Source organism: Erpetoichthys calabaricus, chromosome 9, assembly GCF_900747795.2.
Source record: "Erpetoichthys calabaricus chromosome 9, fErpCal1.3, whole genome shotgun sequence".
NCBI lineage: Eukaryota > Metazoa > Chordata > Cladistia > Polypteriformes > Polypteridae > Erpetoichthys > Erpetoichthys calabaricus.
Genome location: NC_041402.2, coordinates 13,919,501 through 13,947,263, shown reverse-complemented (window position 1 = coordinate 13,947,263; position 27,763 = coordinate 13,919,501). Strand labels below are relative to the sequence as shown.

Below are 27,763 nucleotides of genomic sequence, written 5' to 3'. Positions count from 1 at the left end.
TTCCTTCCTTCCTTCTTCCTTCCTTCCTTCCTTCCTTCCTTCTTCCTTCCTTCCTTCCTTCCTTCCTTCCTTCCTTCTATCTATCTATCTTCCTATCTATCTATCTATCTTCCTATCTATCTATCTATCTATCTATCTATCTATCTATCTATCTATCTATCTATCTATCTATCTATCTATCTATCTATCTATCTAATACCCCTCAGTCCCAGAATCAGTCTAGTCACTCTTATTTGGACTTTTTATAGTGCTGCTATGTCTTTTTTTGTAATATAGAGAGCAAAACTGTACCCAGTAGTTCAGGGGAGGCCTGACCAGTGCGTTATAAAACTTAAACATGACCTTCATTGACTTGTACCTTGAACTACAGTATACAGTATAAGCTAACATTCAGTAAGCCTTCTTAATGGCTTCTGTAAGAATGCTTGGATGCAGACTGTGACAAATCCAATATGACTCCCAGGTCCTTTTCATAAGAGGTACAGTAGAATCCTGATTACCTGACATAACGTGGAATTACGCCACCATGGATAGGTGAAAACCTGGATAAAAATGATAACTGCTATAGTGGCGATGCTGCACAGAGAAGATGGTGGCTGTCAAAGAGAGACCTCAGCTGATGCCAACCTGGAAGTGTGCCAGCCACAGTGGTCAGAGACAGACTCTGTGTGTTTAATGAATGGAGGTCTCCACTTAGCTCACACTGCAAAGTACTCACCTCTGAGCCAGATAACATGTGTTCACTGTGGCAGTTCACCACAGTGCATATCTTTGTATTAAGATGCTTTATAGTGAAAGTCCACAGTAACTGAATTGTCGAAAAGGGTAGGATTTGCTCTGTGGACAGGTGGAGTATAGTGGTGACAATGCACAAAGAGGGTGGGGACCAACACAGACCGACATCGGCTGGCGTCACCAGAGAAGCACACTGCTTACAATGGTTAGAGATGGGCTCTGCACGGCCAACGGATGGAGCTCTCCATTTACCTCACACTCAAAGCATACACTTCTGAACCAAAGGATGCGGGTTTCCAGTTCCCACCAGCAGTTCACCACAGAGCTTTAAAATGTATAGACACAAAAAGTCCTTAGTGAACAGAACAGCCAAGGGATGTAGTTGGGGACGGGTGAGTGAGTCACGGCTACATTCCCATGGTCACCTGCTCAAACCAGTCAAGGTTAAATGTACAGTGTTTATGCACTTGGTACAGTATTCACGAGAAAGATTTTCTGAATTATAAGAAAAGTAGTGTATTACGTTTACAGGTTCACCTTGAATAACGCAGAACCTTGGTAAATCAGGGTGCAGATAATTGGGGTCTTACTATACTATCAAGTTACAGAACTACCACTGAGTTTTCAAATTTAACATTTCTACTTACTATTTGTAATACCCTATGTATTTACTTTTAAAATTGTATCTGCCACAAATGCATCCTAGCTTGTATTCTGACTTTGTCATTATTCAGCTGATTCCAGATTAGCTGCCATTCTGTCTAGTTTGGTATCATCTGCTGACTTGGCCATCTTGTTAAACAACAGTAGTGGCTAAAGCACTAACCCTTGAGGGACAACACTCTTAACATCACTTAATTCTGACGAGGGCTCTCGCACTGCCACCCTCTGCTTTCTGTGTTTTAGCCAAACTTGCTATGCCCCGAATTCCCACTTTTTGAGTTGTGATCACCAGTTTTTCATGTAGTACTTTATCAAAGGCCTTCTGAAAATCCAGATAAATCATATCTTATGCACCTTTCAGATTGTACCATTTTGTAGGTTCTTCATACGGTTCCAGCAAAATAGTGAAACATGTCCTCCCTTGTGTGAACCCATGCTGACCACTCAGTGAACCTCCTGCCCTTGCCATTTGATACTCAATTATTTCCTAAACGAACTCCTGGTATTAATTTAGTCATGATGCACGTTAGGTTGAAGTTACTTGGATTGCCCAGTCACACTATCTATGCTACGAGATATTTGCTATTTTCCAATCCTTAGGAATTTCCCCATTACTCAGTAACTTTCTAAAAATATTTATCAAGGCTTTATATATAAATTCATGAACATACTTAAGTACTTGAGAATAAGTGTTATCTAGTCCCAGTGATTTGTTAAGCCCATGTCACATTAAATGACTTTTCCAGTGATTTAGTCGTAGTCATCATTTAATCTTAAGCTAGCTGGAGACATTCGGTGGAGCGCTTCAGATTGCCTAATATGACATACCCAACAACTCACACCAACTACTCTGTAACTGGCTCTCTGTGGTCATAAAAGATCCCTGGGCATCCTTTGTAAACAGTAGGGTGTATCATGGTATCCAGGATAAATTGCACACCACGGCCTAGTCATTCTAGCCCCTAATCAACCCCTATCTGTAAATGGCTCTCTCTCTTACCACTTCACCACCTAACAGCTAATGTGTGGTGACACAAAAAAATGGCTGCCGTCATATCATCCAGTTGGATATTACACGTTAGTGATAGCTGAAGTGGCTTCCTACTCACTGAAGCGCTCTGAGTAGTGAGAAAAGCACAATATAATTGTAAAGAATTATTATTATTAAAACCAAACATGTTAGATTTCCTTGTTAGCTGGATAGTTTGGCTGTGTTAGTTTGTGTACGCAGGAGACCAGACAACCAAATGAACCAACTGATGCTCACCTGGAAGTACAATGCATAGAATGTAGCGACAAAAGATAAGGAACCTCACAAACAGAAGAGAAGCTCATCTGTCTTGTATTTTACAAATTATAACAGAATGGAAGAAAGGAATTAAAGGGCTGGATTGCTGCTTAACTATACTGCAGCTGGTAAACTTTTGCAAAATGCCACTCTGACTGGCAACACAAAATTGTCTATCAGAAAAAGCGGTGAGCATGACCGCTATGGAAAATTGGAAACTAGTCTGTAAACGTGACATGGCCTGTAATTTTCAGTCATGATATTTGACATGGTGCAGTGAAGAGATCAACCACTGCGATTGGCAAATCTGATGCACAAAAAAAAAAACTGTGTAATATTGTGACATCGGCTTTTTATTTCCGAAAAAACACTGATGGGAAAAAAAAAAAAACACCCTGATGACATGAACAGTGTTACGTTGGCATTCTCTTTTGTATATCCCCTAAGCATCCATCTATTTACCTTGCGATCTACAAATTTATTTTTATTTTTTTGGTGGGGTTTGGTTGCAGACCCTATCCTGGCAGCATTAGGCATAATGCAGGAACCTGATGTGGATGAGATGCCAGTCCAGCAAGGGCACACTCGTGTATTAGGAGCCAAAGAATGAATTCACAGTTAACTTACCTAAATGTCACAATATGCACCCTCTAGTGGTAAAATAATGCAAACAAAGTACTGCACAACTGCAGATAGGACGTGAAAAACAACTTTACTCAATTGTTTAAAGGCATTTCACGCCACATTTTAAAAGTTTTTGCTGTACATAATTAGACAACCAGTAGCTGCAGATGTTGCCTGCAAAAAAGACTCAATTTTTCAATCAGAATTGTAACAATTGTGAAGAAATATGGAAAAAAACTGAATAATGTACGTATGTCACTTTGCACAAAAGGCTGAAATAAATAATCAATGTGAATCGTAGCAGCTTTTCTTCAATGTATTATTAAAAACGAAGACATTCTTATGGATGTTGCATTAGCATTTTCCCAGCATGTCTTTCTCTCAGTTAACTCTCACTGTTCTTTCCTTCTATTTGTCTCTCACTCACTCAGTGTATCTTTTCGGACAGACAGCTGATGCACATCTAGGCAAGCCCGGTGGAAGTACATGATTGAAAGTTCTACCCATCTCTTCAACTGGTGACGGCCTGCATCAAGCATCCAGTCTTTACTGAACTAGTCCTAGGGGGGCTGAGATCACTCCAAGAAACAGTGGACCCCAATTAAGAGCACAAAAAAATCCAACGCTGCAGCTCACCTGTCAAGTCTCGCCACAAATATGTAAGTGTCACTGACAGATGTGGTCAGGTGGGTGCTACATAGCTGGAAGCAGTGCATCTCAGTGACAAATAAAAAGTCTTTGGCCCTGCCAGCCACAGCAACCTGAGACCTCTGGTAAACTGCATTCGTAATTGCCAGGATTTTTTGCTGCGAGTTACATTTCTCATTCGGCTGTATTATTTTGTTAAAACTGAAATGATACGCCTTTCAGATCCCATCATATTTACAGGCCTTTGATGATTAGTGGGCAATAGCTTTGTGAAAAAGTGCGGACGTCTTACTTCAGAAAGTCCATTTTAATGAGCTGTTCGAGGATGATTTAAGGCTCATTTCGGAACAGACAATCTCAGGCAAACACAATCCTGACTTGGTTGAAAGATTGCCGCTTCTGCATTTTACAATGCCAAGTGTAAGTTGTGCAAGTTGAGACCTTTAGTGATTTTTAAGGGGGGAAAAAAAAAGACAAGCTCTCTTTATATTGTGATAAAAGAGAAAAAATGAAACCTGACAGTACCCTGCATAAGCAGTGCTCTGGAATAAAGTCCTTCTGAAAATTAAAATCTTACAAATTGAAATGACCTCTGCTGTGACCCTCTATTCAGAAAGGTGGGTTTAGAGAAACGGATAGCTGAAATGATCAACAAATGCAGGCAATGGTGCTTTCAAGAAGAAGGGGACAAACTTACTGAGTCTTAGGAGAAGGCAAAAAGAAAGGACTCAAAGGAATACTCCACCCAAAAATAATATGTTACTTGTCCCATGTAGTTTGCAGTGAAGGTCGAGAAAAATGCTTTATCTCATGTTTTCATTAAGAATGAATATAACAATGTTTCTGACAGAAATGGCGACCAACCATGGACAACAGCAAAAAATGCCCATGAAAATCTCTCACATTACTCGTGTTGCATAATCTACATGTCAAGTCGTTTCGTTGTATGCTCACATACATTGTTAAATAAATAACTCCAGAAAATTATAGTAGTGTAGACCAGAAAGAGATAGGTTGCACTTTTTTAATTCAAGAAAGTATTCTTGACAAATGAATTAGGAGGTACAGGGGGTTTTTGATGTACAATTCAGGCTTTGCACAACTTGATGGCATGTTAGTCAACAGGGTCCAAAGTGAAAAAGAACTAAACAAAAGGTAACAGCATGCGTTTTATCCAGCAAGTGCTGAGGGGTACATTTAATCTGTCCAATTTAGGGTCTCAGGGGGCCAATGATTATTGTGACAGCACTTGACGTACTGAATTGATGACACTGTTCTGTTGTCAAAGCAAAGCCTTACATTTTGAAGAAGAAAAAAAAAAAAGATGATATCTCCCACCTGCATATCTTTACGGAGTTTGGAACACCAATCAGCACTAAATGTTACATGCTTTTTGAGGGATGCTGGATACACTCACTATATGAAAAATACTGAGCAAATGGAAAAGAAACCAAATTACAAAATTGAACTAAGCCACGATGTAACAGAATGAAGCCCAATTTCTATAACGCATCTGAAGTCACTCTTGCTCAGAAGATGGTAGAAAAAGATCAACCAAGGATGGCGTATTTGTGAGAAAAAGTCATTAATGACTTACAGCTACTTGTTGGTAGACATTTATTCAAATCCATTTCAAGTTTAGAGCTGTGATTTGTTGCAATTTTATACTCCACTTTGAATGAATCACCTTAAGTCATCTTTATAATATTATTGAATATGGCTACTGCAGCAAGTTCAGTAAACAACCACTCAGACACCCCAATACTGCAGATCCTTTGTGTGGTCTAAGACTGGGCGTTAGACGTTGTACGGATTTTACTAATGGAGTTTCAGCAGGATTGGCAGACCGGGGTGGTGGTCCCCCTCTTTAAGAAGGGGGACCGGAGGGTGTGTTCCAACTACAGAGGGATCACAACCCTCAGCCTCCCTGGAAAAATTATATTGAGGGGTCCTGGAGAGGAGGGTCCGTCAGATAGTTGAACCTCGGATTCAGGAGGAACAGTGTGGTTTTCGTCCAAGTCATGGGACAGTGGAGCAGCTCTACACCCTTGGCAGGGTCCTGGAGGGTGCATGGGAGTTTGCCCAACCAGTCTATATTTGTTTTGTGGACTTGGAAAAGGCGTTTGACCGTGTCTCTCGGGGAATCCTGTGGAGGGTGCTCTGGAAGTATGGGGTACCGGACCCCGTGATAAGGGTTATTCGGTCCCTGTACAGCCGGTGTCAGAGCTTGGTCCGCATTGCCGGCAGTAAGTCAAACCCATTTCCAGTGAGAGTTGGACTCCACCAGGTCTGCCCTTTGTCACCCATTTTGTTCATAACTTTTATGGACAGAATTCCTAGGCGCAGCCAGGGTGTTGAGGGGGTCCGGTTTGATGGGCTCAGGATTGGGCTTCTGCTTTTTGCAGAGGATATTGTCCTGTTTGCTTCATCAGGCCGTGATCTTCAGCTCTCTCTGGGTTGGTTCGCAGCTGAGTGTGTAGCGGCTGGGATGGGAATCAGCACTTCCAAATCAGAGACCATAGTCCTCAGCCGGAAAAGGGTGGAGTGCCCTCTCAGGGTTGGGGGCAAGATCATGCCCCAAGTGGAGGGGTTTAAGTACCTCGGGATCTTGTTCACAAGTGAGGGAAGAGTGGAGCGTGAGATCGACAGGTGGATCGGTGTGGCATCTGCAGTGATGTGGGTTCTGCATCGGTCTGTCGTGGTGAAAAAGGAGCTGAGCCGAAAGGCAAAGCTCTCAATTTACCAGTCGATCTATGTTCCTACCCTCACCTATGGTCATGAGCTATGGGTAGTGACCGAAAGAACGAGATCGCGAATACAGGCAGCTGAAATGAGTTTCCTCCTCAGGGTGTCTGGGCTTTCCTTTAAAGATAGGGTGAGAAGCTCAGTCATCTGGGAGGAGCTCAGAGTAGAGCCGCTGCTCCTCCACATCGAGAGGAGTCAGATGAGGTGGCTCGGGCATCTGATCAGGATGCCTCCTGGACCCTCCCTGGTGAGGTGTTCCAGGCACAAATAACCAGGAAGAGGCCACGGGGAAGACCCAGGACACACTGGCGGGACTATGTCTCCCGGCTGGCCTGGGAACACCTTGGGATTCCCCCGGAAGAGCTAGAAGAAGTGGCCGGGGAGAGGGAAGTCTGGGCATCTCTGCTCAAGCTGCTGCCCCCATGACCTGACCTCGGATAAGTGGAAGAGGATGGATGGATGGATGAGATTCAGCAGGTTAAATAACTCACTCTGGTTAACACAGTCAGCCAGTGCTGGGAACTGAACCAACAAACTCATGGCTTACACTGCTTCATTTGTTATAAAAAATACATGTTAATAAAAAAGTAATTAAAAAAAACAACCAAAATAACATGGTGCAGTGACATACTGTTGGCTCACAACACCAAGGCTCTGGGCACCAGTCCGGTCTAATGTGGAGTTTGCATTCTTTCCTCATGTTTATACTGTATAACTTTGGTCAAATGCGTTCACTGAACATGGAAAGCCCAAACTGGCTCAGGCAATGAGAGTGCAATATGAAATTTAAAATATACAGTATATATATATATATCCTTGGTCCCAAGAGCTGTGGTTACATCACTGCCAAGCAGTAGATCAAGGTGCCATCCTAGATCATTTCATATTCTTTATACAAAACACTCTGATAAAAGTACAGAAAATAGGCTCCCTTTACCCCCATGGGATGAAATGGTTTGGATGGATGGAAGTTACAAAGCAGAAATTACTCAGACAGTGTCATATAATACCACTTTAGAGAGCTAAAAGTGACTTGCTTTGGTTCACTTTGCTGCCACAACTGGAGAATACAGATTTTGTTTCAAGTCTCTTTATGTTAACAGCACGAATTGTATCAGCCTGTCAAGCTGTGGGGTTTCAATGAATATTACTGTGTGCTGTTTATCACCAATATGTCTGCAAAAATGAGCACACTGACAAATTGACACTGATCTTAGAAACTGTGACTTCAATACTAGGAGGCCATTGCATAACTCCCAGGAAGTCCTGACCTTGACGATTATTTCATTACTTTGCTTGTCTTAATTTAGGCAGACATAATGTTTGAACATTTGGACAACTTTTCAAGGCCTTTTTAGCTGCCTGATTCATTTTCTTTTTTATCTATAAAGTTTTAACATCTGAGCACAAGTGGAATAATGCTTCACTTTGTTAACTTGTTATAACAATGCGATGGAAGCACAGGTGCAGTTTAAAAGATAACACCAAGAAGACGGCAAGACCACACAGAAAGTAAACTTAGCTGAGCCTTCTCCGAGGGGCCACACTATCCCTGATGCTTAAATAGCAAACGCTAGCATCAAAACTTTTGCATTTCAACCATTTTTTCTTTCTTAAGGAAACATTCTGGCTCTGGTCGAATCATCTAAGCTTTGTTCATATTTCTGATTTTTTAAAATTTATCTTATATCAAATTACATAATTTTACACTTATGGATTTTTTTCTTTTGGGTCACTGAAGACAATTCTAATGTCCAAAATGTTCAATTCCTTTTTCAATTTAAATCATGACATATTTTTTGGGTTGTTTCATTCACCATTTTGTGTTTTCACAGGTAGCTGGTATTTTTGGTACCTGATGTTAAGGGACACATCCTCTGAGGTCACCCATGAAAAAATGTCTTTATATGAACTATGGATCCAATACCCAAATCTTGAATCGTTACACTGATTCTTCTAATTTTACGTCTTTGGTGTTTTGTCTTTTGCTCTCATTCTTTGTGTTATGTTTTGGATAAGACGCATGTTATTTTTGATCTGCCGGTTTTGACTCTTTTTCCAGCTTTTCATCATCTCCTGGCTCATTTTCAGACCTTGTCTATTTGCAGATACAACAATAGTTTATCAACATTAAACTAGTAAAGAAAGACAGATGAAAAAAGAATAACAAGATGATAAAAATATGAATCAGCCAACACAGGGACAGACATGGAAAAGCAAAAGTGTAGACAAAGACATCAAATGAACTGCTTATCATGACAAGAGAAAAACAAAACTCAGTTGTCCATTCTGCATTGGCACGGCACACTATAAGGTGTGATTGTCACCGATCTCCTTGTGTTCACGCATCTTTGCATATCGTTTCTCTTTTGATTTAATGCATATTTCAAGCAAAATGTCAGCCTGCCCGTGAATAAACATGTACAAACAGCCACCTGTCTGCTGTTTCGTCACACACAGCGATGTGATGAAGTCTGCGTTTTAAGGTTGAAGGTGTATTGCAGTCATTTTACTGGGGTGCTCTGTGATTGACGGCGGGCGGTAAACTTTTGTTAAAATGGTATCAAAAATGCCACTTAGTTAGTAGTTACTTCAGTCGTTTTGGCGTGTGCACTATACATTCTGTTACCAATAAATTCTTCATCTGGAGCTCATCAACAAAGAAACATAGAAAATAAAATTTAGTTAAAAAATAATAATAGTAATAATTATAATTAATAATTTGTTACTTGACATCCAAGAACTCTGTGGTGCCTTGTTTTTAACATTTACTCAGGTAGTTTTTTTTCTCGGGGGGGTGGCGGGGTGCATTTCAATGGTTTTTATTTTTATTTTATTGATTTTATTGAGATCACACAACATTCCATACAAATAGATCAATTTGACAAGAATAGGACTGAACACAAATCAACCCCCACCCCTGAGAAAGAGAGCATGGACAGCAGAATAAAACTTAAACCTTGTAAAAAAATAAGTAAATAGATAAATTAATAAGTGAATATAGATGAATGGAGAAGAAGAAATGGGGAGAAAATATGCTTCCTCAGTGCTTTAAAAGCTTATTCTAAAATGTTACTGATTAGATCTTGCCAGGTTTTGAAACATTTTTGCACAGATCCTCTAAGTGAGAATTTGATTTTTTTCCAATTTCAAATAATATAAAACATCAGTTACCCACTGACTTAAAAGAGGAGAGTTAGGATTCTTCCAGTTTAGCAAGATACAGTGAGTCTCCGTGCCAATAGTGTAGTAAAGGCAATCACAGTTTGTTTGTCCTTCTCCACTTTAAGCCCATCTGGGAGCCCACCAAACACAGCTATTAGTGGGTTAGGAGGGACTGGGACACCAAGGCTGTCTGAAAGGCATTTAAAAATTTTGGTCCAGAATGATGTTAATTTGGTGCAGGCCCAAAACATGTGACCCAGTGAGGCTGGAACTTGACTGCAGCGTTCACAGGTTGGATCTTGCCCTGGAAACATTTTGGACAATTTTAAACGAGACAGATGTGCTCGATATATCATTTTGAGTTGAATAATTGTATGCTTTGCGCATATGGAGCTCGAGTAAATTCTCTGCATTGCTACCTTCTGTTCCTTTTCTAAGATGTTGAGTGAGAGATCCTTTTCCCATTGTCCTCTTGAATCTTTGAAAGGGAGGGATTGTAAAATGGTTTTATATATTGCAGAAATGCTGTTTAAGTCCTTGAAACTGAGCAATATTTTTTCCAGCATAGAGAGAGGTGGGAGGTGAGGAAAACTGGGCAGGTTCTGTTTAACAAAGTTTCTAATTTGAAGATAGTGAAAGAAATGTGTTGCTGGAAAGTTAAATTTAGAATGTAATTGTTTGTAGGATGCAAAGACATTGTCTATGTACAGATCTCTAAGTGATTTAATTCCAAATGTTTTCCCGACATTAAAAACTGCATATGTTTGTGAGGGCTAAAAGATAAAAGCTTCTCTATCTTAAAATGCTTCCTACCTTGGTTCCATATTCTGAGTGAGTGAACCACAATTGGGTTGTTAGTATATTGGAGATAACTTGCATTTATTGTGGCACAAACAAGGAATATAAAGAAGTAGTGCAGGATTTTATTTCTATTGCAGAACAAGCCTGTATATGTTCATCTATTTGTGTTCATGTCCAGGTTTTTATAGTTTGTATGTTTGCTGCCCAGTAGTAAAACTGAAAGTTAGGTAGAGCCATGCCACCTTCTGCCTTTGTAGGGTTGCTCTTTGCATACATGGATGTTTTGAATTCCAAATAAATGTGGTTATGGTTGAATCTAATTTCTTAAAAACAATTTATTGATGTATATTGGGATGTTTTGAAATAAAAAGAGAAGCTTAGGGAGGATATTTATCTTAATAATGTTAATTCTTCCAGCTAAAGTGAGATGAAGGGTTGACCATCTATGCATGTCTTGCTTAATTTTTTCAAACAGCAAAATATTGTTGATAAAGAGCTTTATGTTTACTTGTGATGTTTACCCCTAGATATTTAAACTGATCTGCAATGATAAAAGGGAAGGTGTCCAATCTAATATTGTGTGCTTGAGAATTCACTGGAAAGAGCACACTTTTAGTCAAATTAATTCTGAAACCAGAAATCTTTTGAAATTCTGTTAGTGCTGTTAAGACTGCAGGCACAGTATTTTGTGGGTCTGCTATATACAGTACCATATCATATGCATATAGAGAAATTTTCTGTTCAAGTTCTTCTCTGATAATCAACTTTTATCTCATAAGCATTGCAACAGTGAACTGCCAGTGGCTCAATGGCGATTGCAAAAAGTAGTGGTGACAAGGGGCATCCTTGTCTGGTACCACGTCCTAATTTAAAGTAGTCTGAATTAATATTGTTAATACAAACTGAAGCTTCTGGATTGGTATCCATGCACAAATGTTCAGGCCAAACCCAAATTTCTCCAATGCAGTGAAAAGGTAGTTCCATTCAATCAAATCAAATGCTTGTTATGCATCCAAGGAAAATAAAATCTCTGGGATGTTTGACTTTGCAGGTGAATATATTACATTAAACAGGCATCGAAGATTGGATGCTAAGTGTCGGCCTTTAATAAATCCAGTTTGATCTTGTGATATTACCGAAGGCAGCATTTTCTCCATCCTTCTAGCTAGAACTTTGGAGAATATCCTAACATCATTATTCAGAAGTGAAATTGGTCTGTATGATGCACATTGTAATATGTCCTTATTTTGTTTAGGAAAGACGGTGATTAATGCTTGGCTAAAAGTTTGAGGTAAATTTTATTGTCTCTAGTTTCTCTGTGAATGTTGCTAATAGGAGGGAAGCTAGCTGAGTGGAGAACTTCTTATAAAATTCGGCAGGGTAGCCATCAGGGCCTGCTGTTTTCCCACTCTGAAGTGACTTTATAGCATCTAATAATTCTGATAGTGCCAACAGTTTATCCAATTCTTCTGCACTAAGAGTATCTATTTGTGGTATCTCTAATGCATCCAGAAATGCATTAGATTGTGTCTTGTCTTCTTTTAACTCAGTAGAATATAAGGATTTATAGTAGTCTCTAAATGTGTGCATTATATTTTTATGGTCAATGATTTTGTCTCCGTTTGTGTTGGTGATTGCTGGGATTGCATTAAGAACTACTTGCTTGTGGATTTGTTGAGCTAAAAGCTTATTAGCTTTCTCCTCATGTTCATAGTAATGATGTCTTGATTTATAAATGTTGTTCAGTTTCTTTAGTTGTCAAGGGGTTGACTTCTGAATGCAGAGCCTGCTTTCTCCTGTGAAGATCCTCACTTGGACATCTGGGATATTCTTGATCTATTCTAGTAATTTCACTGGTTAGCTTTGATACCTGCTGGTTTCCAATTTATTTCTGTGGGAAAGATATGAGATAATCTGTCCTCTTAAGAAGGCTTTCAGGGTTTTCCAGAGTATTCCTGCAGAGACCTCTGAGGATGTATTTGTCTATAGAAAAAACTGATTTGTTTTGATATAAACTCTGTAAAGTTCTCATCTGCTAATAAAAGTGGGTTTAGACGCCATCTGCGAGATGAGTATGTGGGGCATAATGATTTTAGCTACAAAATTTAAGGGTCATTGTTGGAAATAACAATAGCGTCGTACTTGCAAGATTTAATCGTAGGCAAGAAATGGTTAGCTACAAAGAGATAATCAATTCTTGAGTAGCAATGATGCACTGGTAAGTAGAAGGAATATGTTCTTGAGTTTGGGTTTAGAAACCTCAAGGGGTCTGATAAGTTGTGGTCACTTAAAAACTATGTAATTGTCTTTGCAGTGTTAGATGTCATCGCCCCTGTGACAGGAGAACTATCTAGGTCTGGATTTAAAACACAATTAAAATCCCTAGCCAATATAATGTTCACATTGGGAATGGATGCAAATACCTTTTGGATGAAGTCCCTATCATCCACATTGGGTGCATAAACATTTATCAAAATCACTTTACAATTAAATAAATTACCCATGACAATCATGTATCTCCCTTCAGGTTCAGATACAACATCTGATACTACAAATGAGACTGTTATATGGATAAGAATTCCCATACGTGTAGTTTTTTTTTGTAAAGCTGGAATGGAACATTTGGCCAGTCCAGTCTTTTTACAGCCGGAACTGATCCTTGCTTAATAAGTGGGTCTCCTGTAAAAATACTATTTTAGCGTTTAGACCTTTTAGGTGAGAGAATACTTTCTTTGTTTTTAATTCGTGATTCAGGCCTTTAACATTCCAGCTCACAAAGTAAACTGTCCCTCTTTGGAGACATTGATTCTGAATTAATGATGTCATTTTGTAGTCTTAACCGAAAGTGAGACAGCTTTGACCTTAATTTCCAATTTTCCCAGGGGTTATTGCCATGCAGACCATTGTTACATTGATAATTAAAAGGATAGATTAGAGATAGCTTGCTCTATTTCTCTCCTCCCCTAGTACCCCCACCCCGCCCCGTTTTGCCTCCCCACGTGAGGCTGAACCACACTTCACAAAGTTCCAGTCCTCTGACATACCTAGAGACAGAGCACGTCCAAAACAAAACAAGCCCCCCAGCAGCGGCATATGAGGATTAAAATTGAGATATCTATTGCCGATACAGTCTAAATACTATAAGCATACAAAAAAACAATCTTCAACAGTCTTGAAATGTTAAGATAGTAAACCCAGGGAATGGTGTTAAAAAGTGGCCCTGGATAAGCATAGTAAACTCTATTACAATAATAACAACAATAATAAACAAAGGGTAAGATGTTTAACAGTCTCCTTTAAAGTAGTAAAAAGAGAAAAAAAAGTTACTAATTTAATTTCTTCCACACATACATACATAAAAGTGTATAATTGTAATTAAAACATAAACAGATAGTGACCAAGAAGGGAAAAGGATGTATAATTACGGTACCAGTGTCAATGCAAACGGATCAGACAGCTGGTGATATCTTCTTTACGATGCCATGACAGGGATGCGACTCACAATCGTATTTCAGGAATGTGTCAGGATCAGCTTTCTTAAATCTTTATCTGCTTCCTCCATAGTGGTAAAGATGAAATGTTTGTCTTGAATATCCACTTTCAGTTTGGCAGGATACAAGAGGCAGTATCTGATATCGGCTTTTTGTAAGTGCTGTTTAATATTATTAAAAGAGGCACGTTTAGCAGCTGTTGAGGGTGAGAAATCAGGGAAAATACGAATGAGGTTATTTTCGAATATAATCTCGTTTCTGTCTGAGTTGTGACATTACATTTAATTTAGATTGTAACTTCTCGAAGCGCACAACAAAAGTCCTAGGTTTAGATGTGTTCGATTCCTGTATGCGATAAGCTGCCACTATCTCAGTGTCTGATTTAAAGTCCTATCAATTATTTTGAAGAATAGTTCAGCTACGAATTTCATTGCATTTGTACTTTCACGATCCTCAGGTAGACCTTCGATTCTAATATTATTCCTTCTGCATCCATCTTCCAGAGCAGCTAGTCTGTCTCTGAGTTTTTTGCATTCGGAATTCACAGCTGTTGAATGAAATAGTTTAAGTTCAATGAAAAAAAAAAAATCCCTTGCCTGTCATGACCACCCATTTAATTCGGAGGAGGATCTCATATTTCAAAAAGGAAACAAATGTTATTGCTAACACTGTACCCTTTTTTGATTTTATACACTTTGAGCTGTGTCTGGGTCAGATGTGAGTAAAATGTTTATTTTTTTATTTTAAAAGTGGAAAAAAAGCATTGCTACTACCTCAGATTCTGTTCAGTTATAGCTTTTTTTAAGACATTTTTGATATGCCTGTGTCAGATGTGACCAAATGTAAAAGGGAAACAATGAATAAACATTACTTGTTTTTAAATACATTAATTTGTGTTGATTTAAAATTTGTCATTACCTGTTTGCTTACTGGCTGCTGAAAACATCTGGCCCAGCTAAAATTCTTGGTTTGAAAATCTGGCCCAATTTAAATTGTAATTGAATAGCCCTGCAGTAGGAAAACCAGCAATTGATATACAGATTTTTTTTTCATGTGTAATTGTATATAGCATGTTCAACAGTAAGGAACTCCAGTAAACTAATATTATTAGCCTTTGTTGCTCGCCAGCCACCTCACGTCTCTGCTGCTCGTATTGTGAAGAGGGGGGCTGAATGCAGCCCAAGGAGACGCGGACGCTCCTCCAAAACCCCCTCTTAAACGGTGTTACAATGGGAAACAAATAGTTTTTTTTTTTTTTTACCTCCTCTTTGCTAAATGAGCGGCTGCCGTGCTGCCTGATCTGCATCTTGTGCGGCACTTCAAACGTTTAAAAGCCTGTACAGCAGCTGTCCTACTCTTTGTGTTTTATTTACGGCCCCAGGCGTGGTTAAATCTCTGGGCACAAAGTCTCGTCTTGCGTGACGTGAGCTCTTGATACTTTTTAGTTTATAATTTAAAAACAGAATAAGAATCTGAAAATCTAACAACATCACATTAAACTTCAATAAATTCTGAAAAGAATAATACCAAACATATATATGTAGGTTTTAAAATAAGCCTGATTTAAAGCGTGACAAAAAATGTGACATAAAAAGTCATTGCACTTTTAGGCTAAGGATTTTATATATCCATATAGAGTAGATTATATATATATATATATATATATATATAAATTATATATATTATGGGCACCAGTTGGAATTTTCCTTGAAAATGCACCATTTGTCCCAAAAAATTGTTGCAATTACAAATGTTTTGGTATACACGTTTATTTCCTTTATGTGCATTGGAACAACATAAAAAAACAGAGAAAAAAAGCCAAATCTAACATCATTTCACACAAAACTCAAAAACCGGGCTGGACAAAATTATTTGCACCCTCTACTTAATATTTGGTTGCACGCCCTTTGGAAAAAATAACTGAAATCAAGCGCTTCCTATAACCATCAACAAGCTTGTTACACCTCTCAACTGGAATTTCCGACCACTCTTCTTTTGCAAACTGCTCAAGGTTTCTCAGATTTGAAGGGCGCCTTCTTCCAACAGCAATTTTGAGATCTCTCCATAAGTGTTCAGTCAGATTTAGATCCGGACTCTTTGCTGGCCACTTCAGAACTCTCCAGCGCTTTGTCTTCAACCATTTCTGGGTGCTTTTAGAGGTATGTTTGGGGTCATTGTCCTGCTGGAACACCCATGACTTCTGACGTAGACCCAGTTTTCTGACACTGGGCTCTACATTGCGCCCCAATATCTTTTGGTAGTCTTCAGATTTCATGATGCCTTGCACACAGTCAAGGCATCCAGTGCCAGAGGCAGAAAAACATCCCCAAAACATCTTAGAACCTCCACCATGTTTGACTGTAGGTACTGTGTTCTTTTCTTTGTAGGCCTCATTCTGTTTTCTGTAAACAGTAGAATGATGAGCTTTACCAAAAAGCTCTACCTTAGTCTCATCTGTCCACAAGACGTTCGCCCAGAAGGATTTTGGCTTCCTCAAGTACATTTTGGCAAACTCCAGTCTGGCTTTTTTATGTTTCTGTGTCAGCAGTGGGGTCCTCCTGGCTCTCCTGCCATAGCGTTTCATTTTGTTCAGATGTTGACGGATAGTTCGAGCTGACACTGTTGAACCCTGAGTCTGCAGAACAGCTTGAATATGTTTTGAAGTTGGTTGGGGCTGTTTATCCACCATTCAGACTATCCTTCGTTGGAGTCTTTTATCAATTTTTCTCTTCCGTCCACGTCCAGGGAGATTAGCTACAGTGCTATGTGTTGTGAACTTCTTGATTATGTTGCGCACAGTGGACAAAGGAACATGAAGATCTCTGGAGATGGACTTGTAGCCTTGAGATTGTTGGTATTTTTCCACAATTTATGTTCTCAAGTCCTCAGACAATTCTCTGCTCTTCTTTCTGTTCTCCATGCTTAGTGTGGCACACTCAGACACACAACAGAAAGGTTGAGTCAACGTTTCTCCATTTTAACTGGCTTCAGGTGTGATTGCTATATTGCCAGCAGCTGTTTCTTGCCACAGGTGAGTTCAAGCGAGCATCATATGCTTGAAATAAAATGATTTACCCACAATTTTGAAAAGGTGCCAATCATTTTGTCCGGCCTATTTTTGGAGTTCTGTGTGACATGATGTCAGATTTGACTTTTTTTTCTCTGTTTTGTTGTGTTGTTCCAATGCACATAAAGGAAATAAACATGTATATACAAAAACATTTGTGATTGCAATAATTTTATGGGAGAAATGGTACATTTTCTGGGAAAATTCCAGGGGTGCCAATAATTTCGGCCATGACTGTATATGTATATATATATATCCTCTTTAATAAAATCCCTGTGTGCGTCTTCTGGTGAAGTGTGCATGAGCGGGGCACGGTGCGATGCGCGATATTACTGTCAGAGAAAGTTACAGGCGTTTTATGGAAATACAAACCAGTATTACTGTGAGAGGAAATTAAAGGTACACAACACAGTGACTCATATTACAGCCACATACAAGCCAGTATTACTGTCAGAGGAGATTAAAGGCATATTACTGACGCGCACGCCTGTATTACCGCCAGAGAAAATTAAAGGTATATTACGGACATACAAGCCAGCGGACGTACAAGACAGTATTACTGTCACAGAAAATTAAAGACACACAATACACGGCGGCAGCCCACGAAGAACGGTCAGCTCAGCAAATAAACATCAACAAAAGAAAGGCTGAAAGAAAGAAAAATACGACCAACAAACAGAATGAGGTCAAAGTCCCTTGCCATTTAATATAGACTGTTCCTACTAATGTTTATGCACTACTGTTCTAGCGGCCGTTATTGTAACGGGCTAAATGACTAGTATATATATATATATATATATATATATATATATATATATATATATATATATATATATTTTGCAGTTGGAGATCCACAAAGGGAGAAAAAACGAATCACGTATCATAAAATAGTTTTATTCCTGAGCTTTCAACCCCTATCAGGGGTCTTCATCAGAGGATAATGCTTAGACTTACAAGAATCAAAGGCAATATATAGCAACACATTCGGGGGGGGGGGGGGGGGGGGTGGATGTGACTAAGTCCGTATGATCAAAAAGGGGGGGGGGGGGTTATCGTTAAATTAAAGTGCATATGTCCTTCTTAAGTGGGCATATGCTGGGTTTATGTCCAAGTGTCTGTTGATGGCATTTTCATCTGATAGCCAAGACTCAGCCAACTACATTATCCTCTGATGAAGACGTTAACATTATACAAAGTTATTGTCTGTTATACCTGCATTGTTATCACTCTTTAATATTGTTTTTATCAGTATGCTGCTGCTGGAGTATGTAAATTTCCCCTTGGAATTAATAAAGTATCTATCTATCTATCTATCTATCTATCTATCTATCTATCTATCTATCTATCTATCTATCTATCTATCTATCTATCTATCTATCTATCTATCTATCTATCTATCAGAATCTTTAATTAAACTGCATTTATATCTAGACCCACTAGAAAGGGGTGTGTGGCAATCCCCTAATATCTTTGCAAATGGACGAAGGTCCAAGCCCTTAGAGTCCAAGTGTTTCCTGTTTTCCTATATGGTTGTGAGACATGGATGCTATCCAGTGACCTAAAACGAAGACTGGACTCCTTTGGTGCTGTGTCTCTTCGGAGAGTCCTTGGGTACCGCTTGTTTGACTTTGTGTTGCTCACAGAGTCCCGTATGAGGCACATTACCTGCATTGTGAGGGAGAGTCAGTTATGCCAATACAACCATGTGGCGTGATTACCCGAGGGTGATCCAGCTCACAGGATCCTCAGTGTTTAGGACCCAAGCAGCTGGACCAGGCCAAGAGGATGCCCAGGTAACACCTGGCGGCGGCACATAAATGGTCATTTCCCGAGAATGGGACTGAACTGTATGTCTGCCTGGGGGGTTGCCAACCGGAATCTCAGGCAGTTTTGTCGTGCAGTGGTTGCAGCAATGCACTGTATCAGTGCATGCTCCCCAACCTGACCTATTATTATTATTATGCATTACAACAGAAAAGTTAAAATACAACAAATAAACAAACACAGCTATAACTAAAAGATTCAAAATCAATCTCACCAAAAATGTAATCATTTCAGTAAATCGCAGAAAGGATTGTGATTCATTAAACTTAAGCAACACTATATATTATTCAAGGAGATGCAACATACAGTATTGAGTCTTACTAGTCCTGCTTTAAGTAAGCAAGTATCACAGTGATATTGAAGATGACTGATATGAATATTCAGCTACTTATGAATGGTGTTAGGTCACATGACTTCATGCTTCATTAACTTAGTAACAGAATAATTTATCATTTAGTCATGAATGTTAATGTAGCATATCACATGGGGTATATACTGTGCCCACTTTGGTATCCTATTACAACTTTAGTTCTTGATTAAGTACTGTCAGGAATTTGAGACGTTTATACCGCCATATGGCAGATGTTGTGTATCCCCATGCTTTATTACAAAAAGTGCTTGTTTTATGACCACAGGGTTGAGGGTAACTTCTTCAGCCCCTGATGTTTTCATAAGTGCCTGACTAATTAGGGGTTTTTGCTTTTCATTTTACAGAATACTAGCACAGATACTCCAAGAACATGAAAGAATCATTCTGAAAGTCAGTGCACTCATTACTGTTATTTTGCCATTTTGAATTGTGCTTGTGTGATCTGTGGAGGGCACTATATAAAACACGATTATGTTTATAGTACATATAGGAGTATGTGTGTAGCTGTGAATGGGCAATCTGATGGGCTGGCATCCTGCCTGGGGTTGGCCCCTGCTGTGAGAAAGACGCTGCTGGGATAAGCACCGACCCCCACATCCAAGAAAAATGTAAGGAGTTTTAAGAATGGATGTATAAATATTTTTAAATTTGTAAAAAGAAAGTTGGATTAGTAGACAGTAGTTCACTTTGTAACTGGTATAATCATATACAAAAACATGTGAGTTACTAGGGTCTGTTCCTAAGACTAATACCATGATATTATTGGGTAAATATAGGGCACACACATTTTAAAAGCACAAAAAAAGAAAATGTTACTCCAGCAAGTCCTCCTGTTATTAACTGAAAATTAAATATAAAAAACAATGAAAAAGCAAAGCTCTTTTCAATATTGAGTGTTTTCTTTGCTGTCATTTACAATAGATAGATAGATAGATAGATAGATAGATAGATAGATAGATAGATAGATAGATAGATAGATAGATAGATAGATAGATAGATAGATAGATAGATAGATAGATAGATAGATAGATAGATAGATAGATACTTTATTAATCCCAATGGGAAATTCACACTCATACAGCTTACATTTTTCTAGTTCTGATACACTCTCCAAAGTTCCTCAAGTTCTCAGCCCCAGTCAAAGGTGAGTGCAGGGTCCAGGGTCCTATTAAACACTTAGCAATTATTAGGGGTTAGAACTCCTTTTTCATGAGTCCTGACCCTTGTGGAGTCTCAATGTTTTCTCTGTGACTGCGTGGGGTTTCTTGCCACATCCACGGAAATTGCTAATTGGCACCTCTAAACTGGCTCAGCAAAGGTTGTGTGCACTGTGATAAGCTAGTGGCCTGTTCACAGCTTTTTCCTGCCTTGTGCTCAGTGTTCTGACCTTCTGCAACCCTCATTTGGATTATGTGGGTTTGACAATTTAGATTGTTTTTATTAGACTGTGTAGAAAATCGTTTTAGAAACACTAATCAGGTTGTGCTGGAAAGAGAAAACAGTACCATCTGTTGGAATATGACTGTAAAAATAACCTGTAACGCAGCCTATGGTCAATGTCAATATTGAGGTCAATTTAAAACAACATCAGTGATGCTATAGCCAAAGTGCTTTACAATAAAATATACAATAAAAATCAATAAAATAAATGCAATAAAATACAATAAAACACAATATAAACAAGCAGTAAATTGAAACAAACAAATTACTATGAGGAAAGAACCATCAGTATCACTGAAGGTCACGAAAAGCTAGAGAATAGAAATGCAACTTCAATTTCATTTTTAGCAGTTCAACTGAAGGTGACTCCTTAATGTAATTAGGTAATGAATTCACAGACAAGGTGCAGCAGCTGCAAAAGCCCTATCCCTCTTAGTTCTGCACTTAGTACGAGGGTCAAAGAGAGATAACTGACCGGTAGATCTAAGCTCTCTGGATGGCTGGTGCATGACACATTCTAGTGATCAAAAGGTTTTTATTGTGCTACTTGTGCACACTGATGGTAAATCTCTTCAGGTTTAAGGGGTTTCATCTTTTGTCTTTCCGGCCAAAACAGGATCCTAAAGTTGGTGGTGGAGCACCCTGAAGTTTTATTCCAAACAATTTATTAGCTTTCTGCCAAGTCCCTGTCTGTAATGTCATTTATCTGTGTTCTTCTTTCTACATGTGAACCAACAACTATCAAGCAGAGTTTGATTTAGTTTTCTAAAAAACTAGCAAAGTTCTGTGTGTTTAATTGATACAGATTGGCTTGTTTTGTTAAGTTTACATGTTAAGAGACTGCTCTGCCACGACTCACCAAATATTTATCCATAAAGCAATATATCTATGAAACAACAGCTCCCATTTAGGACACATCATCACTTGTACAAACACAGAAGCTGGCAGAAGATAAAGAACATATGCTTGTGTCCTCCGATTCTTTCCCATGCCTTCTATATTTTAGACCCTTAACGCCATACTTGTTTGCTTAGAAAATGTGACTTATATTAAATGGTGCAGAAAGTGCAAAGCAAGGTAATAAAGAAATACAGTAATCCCTCCTCCATTGCGGGGGTTGCATTCCAGAGCCACCCACGAAATAAGAAAATCCACGAAGTAGAAACCATAGTTTATATGGTTATTTTTATATTGTCATGCTTGGGTCACCGATTTGTGCAGAAACACAGGAGGTTGTAGAGAGACAGGAACGTTATTCAAACACTGCAAACAAACATTTGTCTCTTTTTCAAAAGTTTAAACTGTGCTCCATGACAAGACAGAGATGACAGTTCTGTCTCACAATTAAAAGAATGCAAACATATCTTCCTCTTCAAAGGAGTGCGTGTCAGGAGCACAGAATGTCACATAGATAGAGAAAACAATCTCTAGCAAACAAATCAATAGGGCTGTTTGGCTTTTAAGTATGCGAAGCACCGCGGCACAAAGCTGTTGAAGGCGGCAGCTCACACCCCCTCCGTCAGGAGCAGAGGGAGAGGGAGAGAGAGAGAGAGAGAGAGAGAGACAGAGTTTTGTTTTTCAGTCAAAAATCAATACGTGCCCTTCGAGCTTTTAAGTATGCGAAGCACCATGTAGCATGTCGCTTCACAAAGCAGCTGCACACAAAAGATAGCAACGTGAAGATAATCTTTCAGCATTTTTAGACGAGCGTCCGTATCGTCTAGGTGTGCGAACAGCCCCCCTGCTCAATCCCCATACGTCAGGATCAGAGAAAGTCAGCGCAAGAGAGACAAAGAAAAGTAAGCAATCTAGCTTCTCAGCCATCTGCCAATAGCATCCCTTGTATGAAATCAACTGGGCAAACCAACTGAGGAAGCATGTACCAGAAATTAAAAGACCCATTGTCCGCAGAAATCCGTGAACCAGCAAAAAATCCGCAATATATATTTAAATATCTGCGGTGGGTTGGCACCCTGCCCAGGATTGGTTCCCTGCCTTGTGCCCTGTGTTGGCTGGGATTGGCTCCAGCAGACCCCCGTGACCCTGTGTTCGGATTCAGCAGGTTGGACAATGGATGGATGGGATGGATATTTAAATATGCTTACATATAAAATCCGCGATGGAGTGAAGCCGCGAAAGGCGAAGCGCGATATAGCGAGGGATCACTGTAAATTAATACAATCCATAAATAAATAAATAAGATGAAGAGTCCTCAATGCAGACCACCTTAGTCAGAAGCCTGCTCTGCATTCCAAGGCTTGTGGATGTGGACAATATGGCCTCTAAGCAGTGAATCACTAATACAGAGGCATCATTATACATGTTAGGGCCCAGGACAGAACTATACTAATGGGCCCCTCCTCATTCTTTAGCTACATCTGCGCGACTATGTTTACATTTAAAAATGTCATTTTTAAACAAAAATGATTTCTGTCATCACTAGCGTTTTCACATTGCTTAAAAGTATCTCAGTTCACACAAAAATGATTGAGAACGCAAATGACGTAGATGTTTGTCTACTGTTGGCATGAACACGTCAGTGGAATAATCCTTGAACAGTTGCTAACACTGCAAGCCAAGGAATGCATCACAAAACTATAGTGACTGTTACATGATTTTTCCTTTTGTGCATGTATGCAGCATTCAAACTGTACAAAATGCAATATAGATTCATACAGGTAAACAACACAGCAAACAGCGTGGAAAAAAATTCCTGACCGTCCACTATGTTGGAATCAGCTAATGAGACATTGCTGTGAGCAGGGAGCAATCAGGGTAAAGCCAAGTAATAAACCTAAAACAATCAGAGCATGATTATACAGTAGTCTGCATTTTTACTTGCCCCTATTTCAATGCTGAGGCTGCGTTTTCAGAATTATATGACTCTCAAGTGCGCTTTCAAAAGTCTCCATTTTCAGGGGTTAAAAACACCAGGATAGTGTTGACCAAAAGCGAAAATGGAGAATAATGTCTTGGGTTTTTATACGAAAATGTAGCGGTATGGACGTAATCTGAGCCTTACAAAATATTGGCCATTTAACTGTTGCTAAAAGAACATGCTTAATGTGTATTTTAAATATTAAACCAAATGAAACACATTAACCCATATTAAGTAACATTTCAATCAAAATGCAAAACATTCCCAAGTGTGTACTTTTCTACATTTTAAGCCAAATGCAAAAGGTTAGTAGCTCATACAGTGGAACCTCGGTTCACGAACGTCTCGGTACACGTACAACTCGGTTTATACGACCAAAAAGTTCACCAAACTTTTGCCTCGGTTCACGACCACACACTCGGTATATGAACAAGCCAGTTTCCCTTTCGGTTTGTACATGTTCAGTCTCTCCCTGTGCATTTCCTGTGCAGCAAGTGAGCAAGAGAGAGAGAGAGAGAGAGAGCGCCCCACATACACACACACACACACACACACACACACACACACACAGAGGCAGCGCGAGAGAGAGAGAGCTGGACGCATAAGGTAGGAAGGCAGTTAAAGAATGCACTGGGTTTGATTTTGTTTTCACTTCTGTTTCCAGCGATCGGTTCATAGCGTGCATTGTTGCGTTACTTTTCTTCGTGGTTTATTAAATTACGGATTTTTTCAAATGTTCATTTTTTTCTCCTGTGCTTAAAACTCATTAAAAAAAGTGTTTATACAGCATTTGGGTTGCAAGGCTATAGCGCGAACTGCTGCAATATTACTTTCTTGGTTGCTTGTAGTCTGGTTTTTAAATAAAGTTCAGATTTGTTCAAATGTTCCTTTTTTTTCCCTCCTGTGCTTAAAACTCATTAAAAAAAAGTGTTTATACAGCGATCAGGTTGTAAGGCTATAGCGCGAACTGCTGCAATGTTACAGAGAGAGACAGCGCGTACACCTGAGCAGGGAGCCTGTGTGTTTGTGTCAGTATTATTCAATGTTTTTACATTAGTTTACTATTACACTGTGCATTCTATGGTGTAATTAACTATATTTGTGCTTAAAAATCTTTAAAAAAATATATTTACATACAGTTCATACGGTCTGGAACGGATTAATTGTATTTACATACAATCCTATCGGGGAAATTGCTTCAGTTCACGACCAAATCGGTTTACAACCAGAGGTTTGGAACGAATTATGGTCGTGAACCGAGGTTCCACTGTACTTTACAACATTGCAAACCAAATGAAACAAAACATCCTTTAAACTTCACGTAAAACAAATACTGTATAGTAAATAACAGATCTATCTTATGGCAGTTAACAGCTTTAACAGTTGTGAACTCCTTCATGACATCCACAAAACTGACTTGAAGCCCAAGCTCCAAACTGGACAAGACTGCCCAGTGGTTCTTAGTAAGTAAGTTATGATGGACTTCAGACCGCTATCTTTCAACGGATCACTTAAACAGCCACTGTGGAATTGGCTGAGGTGGCAGGCCACTTTTATCTTGTGGTGGGCAGTAGGGCACAAGGAGCAGTTAGTTGATTTGCATAATGGCCCACTCAGTGCAAGCCATTATTTATGTCCATCTTATGCAGCCCCACGCAGTTGCTGCCGCCACTTTCACCAATAATGTTACTGATGCTGCCACCAAAAGGAAAAAAAAAAACCAATACATTTCTCCACAGACAGAAATTTCTTACCCCGCACTAAAGTCTGCAAAGGCGACCGTGTCAGATATTAGGATGTGTGCCATTTGTATCCACTGCTTGGATAACCACAACCTCAGTGGTCAATTCAGTGAACACTCAGACCCATTTCCAACTCTGCAGAATGAGTACAGAAAGGAGGTGATCCAATATACAAAGGCACAAATTAAAGGTAAGAATCTGACCAAGGAAGAAATCAAAAGGAACAAAACGAAGCTAGGAGGACACCAGGCAGGACTTTTGGGGGTTGGGGGCCTTCTGATAAATGACAGCGCTGTTCTTTCTGCTCTTCGATAACGACTCGCAAACCCCACTGTCGCCTACTTCCAGGCGCCCCTCTAACAAGCTTCAGTGACAGCAGATCTTGGAATGGTGGATCCTGCTGCACAAATTGTTTAACAATTTTTATTCAGCCTCATGACTATGTTAATCCCAGTAACAGGGAAAGCACAGTAAATTTTTCTGCAACGCCAACCACAAAGACAGCGAGATCTCTTACTCCCATATACCAGAGTAAGGGGGGAAAAAAAAATGTTTTGTGCACCGATGATTTGTCAGATGAAGAAATGTATTTTCTCAGTTGTTAAGATGAAAAGAAAAACAAGGCCCAGATTTTTTTTCTCCACCCCTTCAGTGTCATTACCGTATCTTAGATATAATATTTAATGAACACAACTCATTATAATTAGGTCTAGATTTTTTTTTCCGTTCAAAAAAAAAAATTAGTGTCAAGATATCATCATGACACTCGGATGCTCTGTGCTGCTTGGTAACCAGGGAAACTGTTTCCCATGGTTTATTTGTGATATGCCGTTTTAATGTACAGAGTATGATACAAAGATAAATTTATTGACGTTTGCTCTAATGCATTTAATTCTTCATTTATGGGGGGGAAGCAACAAAAAAACTTCACTTGAATGAGCTGCATTTTAATCTTACTCTAATGCTGATTACATAAATACAACGGGAATTATGAAGGAAGACAGATAAGTATGCTCCCCTAATGCCTAAGCAGTTTAAACCTTTAGGGAAGATCTTTAGGAGACGAGGAAACAATCGTCAACAACAGGAGGATCTTTTCCTCTGGGTGAAGTGGATGTTTGTTAATTACAATACTAGTTCAGAACAAATTTGTTCAAGCTTCAATGGCTGACGACTTATAGGCGGTTTAGGTATTTTAAAGGATGTGCATTTTTTTTTGTTTGGACTGTTTTAAGGTTGTGCTCCTTGACAAACCCAGAGCTCTTAGAGCCCCATTGTTCTTTATCAGCGTACAAGCTCACATTCTTGTAATTAGCTGTCAGAGCAGGGCCGACAGCAGCTTACTGCTGTCCGCTCAAATCATATTAATGAAATGCAATCCACTCAAATGTCCTGGATGCATATCTGTAATTGCATTAAACAGAGAGGCTGGGGACAATGGTATGAAACTGCCGATCTCTGAACTTAGCATTAAAATTAAGCGCATTAATCTGTTAATTCTTCAGACCCTGACAGCCAATTAATACCGGAGGAGTTTAAAAGCAACATCCAGGACTCAGGACGTTACCATCTGAGCAGTTGAGAAAGAGACGTTCCACATGGGAAGGTCAATCTGGCTCTGTGCCGACTCCTAAATTAATTGTTAAAATACGGATAAGTAAACTAGCCCACCGCTCTAAGGCTCCCTCTGTTCCTGTGTGGCAAACTGCTATTGCTATTACCGAGGCACTGGTCAGATTAATTGACATTGCTGTTAACTGTGCAGCCGGCAGTGAACAGAGTAAAACTGACCGCAGAATACATTAATAAAAAAGAAATGCAGTTGACTTCTGTGATCTGCAGAAAACCCATGCTGCCTTCTGTGAGAAGAAAATAAGAAATACAGCACTCATCCGTATTACTGGTCTGAATTAGTAATTATTTAAAACAGGCAAACATGTCAAACAAAACCAAGACGCTTTAATCACAGCTGAAACTGTTAGGCAGCTAAACAGAATTACTGCTTCAGGGTGACTGACAACCCCAAACAGTATAACTTCAGGTTTATGGGTTGAATCAAGAAATTACAAAAGCCTCTTATACAGTAACTCTCCCATTGCTCCTGCTTCACTTTCGGTCTTATCTAAGACATCTACCAGGCACAGTTTACGTCACTACGTGGAGCTGACACAAATATTTCGCTAATCGTCCAGGGCAGGGACGGGCATGCTCAGTCCCTGGAGCGTCACCAGTGGCTGCGTGTTGTTATTGTATGCAGTCACTAAGTCAGATACTAATTAGAG

The 27,763-nt window shown here is 39.4% G+C and overlaps 1 protein-coding gene across 6 annotated transcripts in view; it reads right to left on the bottom strand.

Moving 5' to 3' along the window:
* Positions 1 to 27,763, bottom strand: part of dennd1a (DENN/MADD domain containing 1A) — a 1,314,459-nt gene that overhangs the window by 334,248 nt on the left and 952,448 nt on the right. The gene's annotated exons all lie outside the window — the stretch shown is intronic.